The sequence below is a fragment of the Mustela nigripes genome, chromosome 7 (genome assembly GCF_022355385.1).
Source record: "Mustela nigripes isolate SB6536 chromosome 7, MUSNIG.SB6536, whole genome shotgun sequence".
Lineage (NCBI taxonomy): Eukaryota > Metazoa > Chordata > Mammalia > Carnivora > Mustelidae > Mustela > Mustela nigripes.
In genome coordinates, this window is record NC_081563.1 from 61,705,474 (window position 1) to 61,718,236 (window position 12,763).

General features: G+C 46.0%; 1 long non-coding RNA gene across 2 annotated transcripts in view; it reads right to left on the reverse strand.

Annotated features, from left to right (window-relative positions):
- LOC132022556 (uncharacterized) overlaps positions 1-12,763 on the reverse strand; it is a 45,375-nt gene that overhangs the window by 31,827 nt on the left and 785 nt on the right. The window contains exons 2-3 of one of the 2 annotated variants that reach the window (XR_009405621.1): positions 11,762-11,925; positions 9,225-9,301 (exon numbers count right to left, since the gene is read on the reverse strand). This is a non-coding gene — a long non-coding RNA (uncharacterized LOC132022556). Of the gene's footprint in view, positions 1-9,224; positions 11,293-11,761; positions 11,926-12,763 lie in introns of those variants that run through there. The other variant, XR_009405620.1, reaches the window with a different exon arrangement.

The following is a 12,763-nucleotide window of genomic DNA, read 5'->3' on the forward strand; positions in this document are numbered from 1 at the left end:
TGCCTCATTTCTGAAGAGTAGAGGCTAGAGAGATTCTTAAAAGGGAAAAATAAATATTGCTCTAATTGGAGCAAGAGGTGAGGCAGGGTGGGACAATGAGCAAGCAAGGACTATTTATGTTGGAAAAGGGAAGCGTTAGAAACGATGTAGCTGAAGAATTCAGGAAGATGAAGGGCTTGGTCAAAACCAAAGCAGTCCCTCTTGTTTGAGAAGAAAGGACAGGGTCCAGGAATGAAGAGGAAGAATCAAATTACAGGGCAGTGGATGTAAGCCAAATGAAAAGAGAAACCCCTGCTTTCTGCAGGTATTGAGGCTAGGAAATTCAGTGTTAAGACAGAGCGTGCAGGCTGAATCTCCAAAGTTTGGGGGAAATTTCATGCTAATGAAAAATGTTTGTGGTTAATACAGATTAGATAATAGTTACCTGAGCAAAGGCCAAAGGTATTTTAAAAGACTATCCCCCACCAGACTAGAAATTTCTAGAAAGCTGATACAATGTTCTATATTTTTCATTTGTATTTTCCCATCCATGGGGAATGACACACTGGTCATTGCTACCTTTTCTTTTTTTAAGCAGATACATTACATGTTTTATTTCTAATTCTTACCAACAACCCCCCTTTTATATTTAGGGAAAATGAACAAAGCTCGCAGAGCCAAAATGAGTTACTCACTCATGGTCCTTGGGAGGCAGAACTAGATTCAAACCCAGGTCTGTCCCGTACCTAAATGAGCACAATTTCTCAGTACATTTTATAGAACTTAGAGTACTTGAAACATGAAGTAGAAATTAGAGGCCATACAATCTGGCCACCTCTCCTCCTATTTTACAAATGAAGACGTTCAGTGTAAAGATGTGAAGGGATTGGTCTAAGCTCCCATAGGAAATGGCAGAGCAAAGTCATTTGCTAAATAAATTAATTCACAAATCTGTGGAATTTCTAGCAACTAGAAGAAAGATATTTGTACACCTTACAATTCCAAGTTCCCTCAAAATCCACGTCTGGATAAATAAAAAGGAAATTATACTCTCCTACTTTTAACAAATCTCAAATAATAGCACTGGAGGAAGTAAAAAATTTTCTTAATCTTTCTGCCTCTGCTAGTCTCAGTTTACCAGGATTCAATTTACATCAGGATTCCTCTTGGGAATAGAACTAGATTAAAGATCGAATGTTTGAATCAAACAAAAGTGTGAATATAGAAATCTTGAAAATATTCAACAACTGGAATCTCTTTCAGCTAGCACACTTAGCCACTAATAACTCTATATGCCATGCTAAGTGTTAGGGATACTAAGTGGAATGGAAGAAGATTTCCGTCTTCAAAGTTCTTATAGCTTCATACAGATCTTTAATACAGAGATAAGTTGTCATGTGGTCTGAAAAGTGTTATTAAAAAAAGAGAGAGAATATACACAAATAAGAATTTAACCTAGTAGAGGTCCTTAGGGAATCTGTCAAATGAATACATAAATATAACTCATAATTAGCAAAGGTATATTTGTAAATTAGTGCTCCAGAAGTTCTTCAAGTATGCTTGAAATTTTTTTCTTTTTCTTTGTGAATATTACCCTATCTTGCTTATTGCTTTGGTTGGTTATTACTGTGTACCAAATCACCACAAAGCATATCTCACAATATCCATGGATCCGGAACCTGGGTGTGGCTTGGGTCTTCTGGCTCTGGTCTCTCACAAGACTGCAAGGTATTGGCTGGGGCAATAGTCATCTTAAGGCTTACTTGGGGTGGATCCACTTGCAAGCCCACTCAAATGGTTGTTGGCAGGATTCAGCTGCTACTCTCTCTCCCCATGTGGGCTCTCCATAGGGCAGTTTACAATATGGCAGTGACTTCCCTCAGAGTGAGTGAGTGAGTGGAAAGGTAAGAGAGAGAGAGCGAATGATACCAAGACAGGAGTCACGTGGTCTTTTATAACCTAATCTTGGAAGTGACATCCCATTTCTATTGCCATATGCTATTAATTACAAACAAGTCACTACGTCTGGCCCACAGTCAAGACAGGGGTATTACATAAGGGCATTAGTGCCAGGAGGTGATCACTGGGGACCATCTCAAAAAATTGCCTATATACTTATCCTGTGAATTGATTTTCTTTATGAAAAATGTTTGCAACAACATCCTATTGGCCCAAACCGATACCTTACCCCTCACCCCAGTGAATCCATCATGATGCCTTTCCATTTCTATTCCACCTTCTAAATATCTCTCAAGGTCACACAATCAGGAGGATCATTCTCTCCATTCCTATTGCCACCACCTTGGTTAAGGCTCTCATCGCCTCTTGCCTGGATCTGGATAGAGACCAAAATCTCAGTGTTTTTCCTGGCTCCAGTCTGGGTTCCTAAAGCCATTCTGCATACCGGGCTGTACCATCATTCTAGGGCACAAATCTGGGTAGGGCAGCCTAGCTTAAAGTCCTTCAGTGGCTCCCACAGTCTCCAGATAAAGCCAGAAGTCCTCAGCATGGAGAATAAGGCCCCTCATTTGGTGCTGCTGACTTCTTTGAGCTCTCTTCTCCCTGTCATCCAGCTTTTTGGAACAACTGGCATCTTCCAAACTGCCCATGTATTCCCTGAGTCCTTGGGATAGCAGCTCCTTTTTCTTCCTCTGAATAATTCTCACTCAGGGCACTACTCAGAGAGGGTGTTTTCTGAGAAGCCTCCTCTCTCTTCCCAAAGCAGGTGAAGGCCCCTCCCAGGGCTCCCACCGTCCCTGGGCAGACTTCTCATGATATTCGCCACCCTGCACTGCAGTGGCCGGTCTTCACACGTGCGGGCCCAGCCCTCTCCAGTCTCAAGGTTCACTGACTTCCCCAACTGTTGTTGGGGAAACTGTCTCTTTAGTCGTGTATCCCCAGAGTCTTTTAGGTGCTTGGTAACTATTAGTAAGGGAAAGAGTGATTGAAAACTCTGGGAAACTCTGCTTCTAGGTTCTCTCAGCTTCTTTTGTTCCAGTCATTAGGGACAGCTGCATGATCTGTGGGCCTGCTGCCAAATGAAAACGAGGAGTCCCTTGCTGAAAAACCATGAAAAAAGCCATTTCCTTTCTTCTTCCCTCTCTCTTGATCCATGGAGGTGTTTTCTATTGCTAGTTAACGTTGCATACCCTTCTGTATGGGGATAGTTTCCGGGAGAGTGAAGACCCTCACTGGTGGCTAAGGGTTTGTACCCCGCTCCCCAGCCCCACTTGTGCCCATGCCCTCTCACTCACTCCCTCTGGGCAGGGCAACGCTTTTTGGGTGGGGTGAAGAGGGAGGGGCCAAGAGCCCCTCCTGGGGAGGCAGTAGGAGGCAGGCCCGCATTTGAGCCAAGGCTCCAAGCCCTTGGTGCCTTCTCCATTGTCCCATCAGACTTCACTTACAAAATATAAAGCCAAAGATGAGATTGACAGTTTTAAGACTGTGACCACAGAGCTGTAAGCCCCAAGCACAGGACCCCTTCTGAGCACAGGGTGTTGTGTGACCATATGGGTCACAAGGCCATGAAGCCAGGCCAGCCAGTTATCCCTATGTTACTGAACCCCTTCCTATGGAATTTGGGTCATTCCCACTGTTTTTGTTTCTGCATCCATCAGTTTTTGTAGGACCAGGCTTTGGAAACTTCGTAAGGCAGATAGATCTGCGTGCTTGGGAGGAAGTAGCAGTAGCTTTACAGGGAATAACAGAGAAGACCAGAAGCCTTGAACACATCCCTGAACGCATCCAGAAGGCCCAGAGTTCTCCTCCACATTAATGAATTATTAGCAAATATTATCCTCAAAGTATAATAAGATAAGATTAAGGCAGAATAGAATGGAAAAACCTATTCCCTCTGAAAGCCACTTTCCATTAATTTCTTCTGCCTTCCTCCTTGTGTCTAAGCTAATCCCCCCACTCTGGGCTCTGGACCCCGTCCCCTGCTCCCTTCTCAGTAACACTCCCCTGATGTTACCCTGCACCTTCAATCTCAACCCTCTGTGGGTTCCTCTCAATGCTCCAGTCCCTTCTATCTTAAACTCCCAATCCCCTATCCACCCAAAGTCTCCCTACAGCTATCCATGTGTTTCTCTCTTCCTTTCCCAACTGATGTCTTGTAAGAGCTTCTGCTCTAGCGTCCTCTGCAGTCTACCTCTGGCCCCAAGCCCAGGAACTCTAAGTACTCTTGCTTCTCCTCTTTCCTCTCTAGTGCCCCCCTCCCTCTTTGCCTGCCCTGTCAGCTTCTTTTCCTCTGCCTATATTTTAGAACATGGTTTCCCCAGGGTTCTTGCTAGGACTAATCTCTTCTTGCTTATTCTCTGGGCCAACAGCCTGCACCCTGGTTCCAGTTTTGCCCTAATGTTCTTTTCTTTTCTTTTCTTTTTTAAGATTTTTATTTATTTGACAGAGAGAGACACAGTGAGAGAGGGAACACAAGCAGAGGGAGTAGGAGAGGGAGAAGCAGGCCTCCCGCTGAGTAGGGAGCCCAGGGGCTCGATCCCAGGATCATGAGATCATGACCTGAGCTGAAGGCAGATGCCCAATGACTGAGCCACCCAGGTGCCCCTTGCCCTAATGTTCTTAGTGACCTTGTGAATCACTTGAACTCTCCAGGCCTCAAGTGTCTTTAAAAGAGGGTTTCTGAAACTTGGCAATATTGACATTTTGAGCCAGATAATTCTTTGTTGGGGGAGACTGTTCTGTGCATTGCAGGATGTTTAACAGCATTCCTGGCATCTATCCCCTGGATGCCAGTAGCACCTCTGGATGTGACAACTAGAAGAAATGTCTTCAGACATTGCCAAATGCTCCCTGGGGGGGGGGGGGCGGAATTCCCCCATTGAGAACTATTGCTCAAAAATGAAGAACTATTGCTCAAAAATGAACGAGGCTGTCTAAATTTGCTTGCTATGGCTCCCAGAGCAAAGTGACACAAATCAGGGGGCTTAAATGACAGAAATTTATTGTTTCACAGTTTTGGCAGCTGGAATTCCAAGATCAAGGTGTGAGCAGAGCTGGTTCTTAAGGGCTCTGAGAGATTCTCACGCATATTTTTATTCTACTTTCTGGTGGTTTGCTGGCTACCTTTGATACTCCTTGGCTGATCTCTGACTACACGTTCATGTGTGCCTGTCTCTGGCCAAATTTCCCCATTTATCAAAACACAAGTCATGGGGCACCTGGGTGGCTCAGTGGGTTAGGCCTCTGCCTTCAGCTCAGGTCATGATCCTAGGGTCCTAGGATTGGCTCTCTGCTCAGCAGGGAACCTGCTTCCCCCCACCCCCACCTCCCCATACCTTGCCTGCCTCTCTGTCTACTTGTGATCTCTGTCAAATAAATAAATAAAATCTTTAAACACACACACACACACACAAGTCATATTGGATTAGGGGGCATACCCTATTTCCATGTGACCTCAACTTAACCAATTATATTTGCAATGACCCTATTTACAAATAAAGTCACAATCTGAAATACTGGGGGTTAGAACTATAAATTAATTTTGGAGGCACACAATTCAGCCCATAACATCATCATTTATGCTCCTTGTGAGCTCTAATGTTCTGTAATCTAATGAAAAGAAAGGAAATATTGGTCTTTGCAGACCCAGTGTAGATTCAGATTCTTTCTGCTGAGTTTTTTCTTGCACCAGCCACATCTTTGGACACTTATCTATGGGCAAACCATTCCTTCTCACTTCAGATAAATTTCAAAGGAAGTGATGAAGAAATGGGAATTTCAACTGCAGCTAGTCTACACAGACTCTAGTAGGTAAGACTGACATGGACCTCAAAGAATGTGATGGGCTACCATTACAAAGCTCATCTCCCATCCTATGTTACTGTAAATACACATCACTGAACTAATAATATGAATTAGTCTGCATATATGTTATAGAAATTATGTTTTTTGGAATTATTCAATGACCTCCCTCCACCCCTCTAACTTGCATCCTCTCTCTCATCACAAAAAGGATACAGCTACAGATCTGCCCAATCTGTCCAAAGAGACACCGTTTGTAGAGTAGAATGATGAACAACTTGGTTGAAGTATTAACATTTGGGGGCTGGTTATGCTTATGTACTAATCACTCCCCTCTGCTTAGTCTGATAGGGGCACTTCAGAAACACATAAACAGTATACAACAATAAGATAACTTCACATATAGAGAAGTCCTTTGAGGAAGACAAACTAGGGTAATGTGGTAGAACATAACTGGGGAGTGGAGCTGGAAAGGATGTCTCAGTGAAGGTGACATCCAGTTGAGACCTGAACAATAAGAAGGATGGAACCATGTGAGGATCTGAGAAAAGAGCAATCAAAGCAGGAGGAAGAGCAGGTGTCAAGACCCTTGGGCTGGTAGAGGCACATCTGAGAGTGGTGCATATCTAAAGACAGACAATAAGTGGGTGAGCATAAGGACAGAGCATCAGGGGCCAAAGTATGTATAACCCTCCAGAATTTTCTATTTATATTTTTATTGCAATGGAAAGCTATGGGGGGTTCTAAAATGATGGGGAGGGGGAAGCTCTGTGATTTAAGCTTTAAGAAGATTCTCTGGTTACTGTGTGGAGGATGGACACACAGTATGGAATGGAGGGAGAGGGGAGCTGGAAGTGTAGTTGAGAGATGGTTACGGTTGTCCACATGAAAGTGGGTAGAACTAGGGTTGTAGAAATGAGTGTGGTGAGAAGCAGTCAGGAGGGCAATGTAATTTGGAGATAGAGCTAATAGGACAAATTGATGATTTGTTTTGTGGTTTCCCTTGTGTTAACTAGGATGGAGAGTACTATGGGGAGAGGTCATGGAACAATTCTGCCTGGGCCACATGATATCTGAGGCACCTTTTGGACATCTGTGTCTTTCAGAGTTTAACCAGAGAAGTAGAGGCACTAGAATATGTATCTTCTAGAGTAGGCATCCTGCAGAAGCTGGGGCCCTTTGTCACAAAGCTAAACAGACACCTGACTCAGGATCTAGAGAAGCCAAAGGAAGGCCCAAAGGAAGGTAGAACAGTTGCAGGCCTCACTGCTGTTTCATACCAAAAACTGAGCCAGTAGGTCAGCAATAATCCCTGGGAACTAGGAATTGTTGGGGTTGTTGCTTTCCTTCCACCCTCCAAAATCTTCCAAGAATCTCTCCTGTACCCCAGCCTATCTGGAAATATAACAGAAAGGGGAGCCTTGGAAATGTAGCTCAGTCTAGTCAATAGGACTCATTGCAAAGCTGCCACCATAGCCACATGGAGTGGTTGAGTGAGTGTTTGGAAATATGAGTCTGGAATTCAGGGAAGAGGTCCAGGCAGGAAGGAGACATTTGGCAGTCATCATGAAGCCAGGGTTCATGAAGCCATGGAGCTGGAGAAGGTTGTCTAGGGAGAGAAGGAGGACAGAGAATAAGAAGAACAAAAGACAGAGCACTGAGGCACTTTAACATTTACAGGTTTATTAGAAAAGGAGGAAACATCAAAGGAGAATGAAAAGAAGCCAGCGAGGTGTGAGGAAAGGTAGGCAAGTAAAGTAGCATGGAGGTCAGGGGAAGATAGGAGGGTGTGGTCACACACATCACACACTTGGAAAATGGAAGTCGGATGAAGATGGTATCAGTATGACTCTGGGAAGATAGCACTCAAGGGTTACTTAAGATGTCATCTGCTATAGTGTGCATGTTTGTGTCCCTCCACCCCAAACATATACAGTGAAATCCTAACCCCCAAGGACGATGGTATTAGGACCTTTAGGGGATGCTTAAGTCACGAGGTGGAGCCCTCATGAATGGAACTGATGCCTTATAAGCAAGTCTCCAGAAAGATCCTTAGCCCCTTTCCATGCGAGGGCACAGCAAGGAGGCACAAGCCACGAGCAAGGAAGAGGGCCTTCAGCAGCATGGGACCATGCTGGCACCTTGATTTTGGACTCCTCAGTCCCCAGAACTGGTAGGTGTAGATTTCTGTTGTTTATTAGCTATCCAGTCTGTGGTATTTTGTTTTAGCAGCCCAATGGACCAAGACATGATCCAAGGATAAGTACAGTATTGAATAAAGGGATCGTAGGGGGTCAGCAGTGGGAAGGATCAATCTGCATGGACCTCTGAATTACTGGGGAACACCTCAGAAACTAGTGCATGTTTAAGAAGGGCTCAGAAGGTCAGGAGGAATTGGAGCATCTGTGACGAATAGGATCTGCAGGGGCTTGTTCATCTCCAAACATTTTCAAGAGCCACTTAAAAGTCACAAATCCCTAACCATTTCCCAACAACCCACACAGAGACCTCTCAGCCTCCTATGCACATCTAAGAATAGCCTACTTGGCTGCAGTTGGCCTGAAATTCTTGCTTTTTGCGTCAAAACACTTGGCCACTATTTTCAGGCTGACGCTCCCGTCTACAAATGAGAAGAGGTGCCATTGCTCATTGGAAGTGTTCTCACTTATTTGTTGTTGGCAAAGGAATGTGTCAGAACCTGGACAGTAAGTCAAAGAGTTTGCTGAAAGGAATCACTTTGGTTCTCTGCCTGTGGGAGAATCTTGATTTCAGTAGCTCAAGAACAGGCAGAAGCAGGATTAAAAGATTTTAAAAAAACCAAAAAACCCAAAAAACCTCTTAGTTTATTTAGCTTCCAAGTAATCCAGAAATCTCCAACAGGGCCTTTCAAACAAAAGGAATCCTCGATTATAAATGTGGAAGCACCACTAATTTTTTGGGAAGCCCACTTCTGCACAATGGAAGACTGTACGAGAAAAACAGAGGCAGACCCAGCCTCCTTTATTATAAATAAATCACTTGGATGTGTTTGGGTGAATAAATTTAGCACATTTTAAAATTCTATTTAGAAATATTGGTTTTTGATGGATTTATAATAAGTAGCCAGAATGGTGGCTTGAAACAGATTGGTGGATTGTTTAGTTCTGCTTTAGACTGTACGTTCTTGTCTGTCTTATTGGTCTAGAATTGCTAAGTGGGGGTGGGAATCCTTGTGATCAGTGCTACTCGAATCAAGGGTGCTTGTGACTTTAGGGCCCCTGGCACTTTTGCCTTTGGGGACACCTTCCTCCATTTAAAAAAAAAAAAATCTATCTCTAACTACATTGGTATAATGATGACTGTGATAAAATTATATTTTAAAATTTTTTCTTTTTTTTTCTTCTTCTGAAAAGTACACATTTTTTGCGGGCCCCGTGTTAGTTTCTTCTTGCTGCTGTAACAAATTACCACAAATTAAGCAGCTTAAACAACACAAGTTTATTTACCTTACAATTCTGGTTGTCAGAAGTCCAAAATCCATCTCACTGGGCTGAAGTCAAGGTGTTGGCAGTTCTGGTCGCTCCTGGAGACAATCAGAGAGAGGCTGTGCCAGCTTTGCCCGGCTTCTCCGAGCTGTCCACATTCCTTTGCTTGTGGTCTCTTCTTCCATCTTCAAAGCCAGCAGATTAACATCTTGAAACCTCTCTCCAACCCTGACCTCTGTTTCCATCAGCACATCTTCTCCAACTCTTCCCCTCTGGCCTCCCGCTTCTAAGGGGCTTTGCAATTATTTGGGGCCCACCCAGATAACCAGGGATAATTTCATTGTCTCAAAATCCTTAATGTCATCACACCCACAAAGTTTCTTTTACTGTGTAAAACCTACAGGTTCTGAAAATTAGGATGTGGACATCTGCGGCAGGGGGCATTTTTAGGTTACCCCTGCCCCTAACCTTATTGTGGGACCGAGGCAGGGTGCCTGTTGTGACAGGGATAGATTGGTCCTGACCCAAAGTGCAGATCCAGGAACTCTTTGCAGCCGAATGTAAAATGCACTGCTTCCTTCACTGAGAAAGTCTTGCTATGAAAAAACCGCTTAGTGACACAGTCTATTTACAGTCTGGTGCGAGCTCCTCATCTCCTAGCAGGCCAGGAACCAGCGATTAGGGGGCTGACAGACTGACGTGGGTGGATGAGGTCTGTGTTAAATAGCTACAGGAATCTTCCCATTATATTACTCGCTCTCTTTCTCTGTGGTGCTTTGGGCTCTCCTCGGGTGCACCTGTGAGCACACTGTGTTTCCTCGCTGGCAGCCTGCACTGGCGATAATGCAGGCCTGATCTCTGGTTGGTGCTGGGCCCTGGCTGGGGGTTCCACTGAGGCTTGTCGAAATGGGTGAGTGCATAGATTCAAATGAATGGAATTCGAGTATCCAGTGACTCTGGGCCCACCAAGGAAGTAGTCTGTTTCCAAGTTGGTCTACAATGATCTTGAAAGAGAGGAAAGTTCTGTGCAAACGTCATGCGTTGGGGAAGAGGGTGAGCTTCTTGGTCGCCTGGATGGAGGCTTCCAAGTGGTGGCGCCAGTGTGAGGCCCCTCCGCATCACGGCCTTCCAGGCTGCGTCTCCACCCGTGGAGAGGGCTCTCTGGCTCCCCCAGGCCAGTGGTGGCGGCCTGCAATGCGGTGGGGGGCCGGGAGAAGAGGGCGCGGTGGCAGCGGCGGTGGCCGCGGAGGCCTAACAACACGTAATTTTCTTTTCACTTCACGCGTCCTTCTCCATCCGACGTGGCAGGTGCGCTGAGAAGGAACGGTGTGTGAATCGATTCGGAGAGGGTCAGGGACACGGCAGCGAGCCCCGGCCGCGCCCCGAGCCATCGATCGCCTCCAAATCAATTTGCACACCGCTCCCACTTAGGTCACCTGCCATTTCAGACAGGGACGCAACCGTGAAGTGAGAAGGAAATTATGCCGGGGTGTCCGGGGACCCTCTCTCAAGAACGTGGGGGTCAGCCTTCAGCTGCTCTAGTATCCACAGCCTTCAGAGGGGACAGAGCTCCCCAGCCCAGGCACCTCGCTGTCGCTCAACCCCGCCCTGAAGGGAAGGGAAGCTGGAAGGCTGCAGCAAAATGGGGCCACTCAGAAAATCTATCAGCCTTGAGCTCACCTCTGGGGTTTGGGCTGCCACAGTCATAATCCTAAGAGCTATTTCAGAAAACCCAAATTGCCAACAGTAATAATCTCTCCGCCGCGGGACTGGTTTTCATTTGTGCCTCTCAATGCACTTTACAATTAATTCTCACCAACCTCTGCCTCCCATGAGCCAGGAGCCCAAGGGGAGCCCAAGGCAAGGCTTGGAAGCTTCATGGCTCCCCCACTGAGAGGGCAAAGGGCTTTCCCACTGGGAAGACAGGCACCAAGGCCCAAGTCTTCCTCAAGGAGCCAATGACAGCAATCTTTTTTGAGGGGAGAGAAGACAAGGTTGGATAAGGATCTGGAAGACGTCTCTGGCTCCTGGTATGTCCAATCAGCCTTCCATCAGTTGAGGGAAGGGCATCTTAACTACTTACAAGGTGGAAGACCTGATCAGTAAGCAATTTCCAAGGATGCTGTCCAACCAAACCCTGACTGTGCTATGGCGATGATGTCTTCTCCAGAGCTATGGAGAGATAGGGGTCCACTACCACCTTATTAGGTCACAGGAATCTCAATAAACAAAATGGAAGATGATTCCCTGCCTGCAAGTGCTCAGCACAGTGCAGGACACTGAGCGGGTACTCAGGAAATGGACACTGAATCTGAATCTGCTTCATGTTGACTTGGTCCCCTGCCCCACGTAGACGGTTTAGATTATCAATACATTCCAGTTAGCTAGGCAGATTTTCTAGGCAGTGGGCTTCTTACTGTTACTAATTCCTTTTGTCTACCCCACGGGAAGCAGGACCAAGGCAGGTCCACAAGAGATCTTATGGCCGGAGCAGAGAAAGTGCAAGGATGCACCCACCTGGAGTTCTAAGAAGAAAACAGGAAATTCAACTCACCTACCTTGTGCCTCATGCAGTGCTCAAGTACACTTGTAGTGCTTTCCTTCGCTGTGAAGGCAATGCTGATCAGGTTCACGCTGTCCTGCCAAGCCCCCTCCTGCTTGTGCTTTGGATTTGTCAGAGCTCCAGGAGAAGGATGGGGGTCAGGATTTGCATTTTTGGAAACTTGCATGGGGGGGGCACGAAAATAAAGCAATAGACTGTGACTCAAGAAGGTCTCACTCGCCTGCTCCCCAAATCAGGCCTTTTGCTCCCCACAGGTTGGTTTGGTGAAGCAGGGCTCCCAAGTGCTCACTGCCCAGACCCAGCCACACCGGCAAGCTCACATGCGCGCGCACACAAACAAACACAGACCCCTCTGCTCAGCCCAAGGTCATGCTTTAGCAGCCTGGCTGGATTCTCTCTTGGGCGAGGCCTTCTTTCCTCAATCCCTGCTCTCAGGACTCTAGCTGTTTCCCCTTTGCATGGAGATTAAGTCTTCTTTACAAATCAGGAGAGACTCTTTCAAACCCTAGTTTGAAACCCTGCTGCTCAGCATACTCTGTCCAGCCCAACTGCTGGGAAGCTGATCTTCCTGTCCTATCATTTCTTTGACCTCATGGAGCCCTTCCAGGGTAAATAAAGAACAAGTTTAGAGTTTGGTTCAGTGAAATTAGACTGGGCCCTGGGATCACCAAGAAGTTGATGGAATAGTCCCCGCCTGGAAGAGCTCTACTGGTCTGTGGCATATTCCTTGACTCCTTGGCTAGATTTAATGCTCTTGGGGGCCAGTCTTGTCTGCATCCGTGTCACAAGGCCCAGTTCAACAAATATGTGACAGAATCAAGGCTGTGGGGATTGGAAGCTTAACCGTAACCAATTCTAACTTGCTAAATGACCTCGTAGGTTTAATTTGTTGGAATCCATGCTGGAAGATGGAGTTGGAGGTTTAGGAGGAAAGACTGAGTTGGAAAGAGATAAAGCATCACTGTACTTCTGCCTTCGAAAGCAAGCCAGGGGGTCA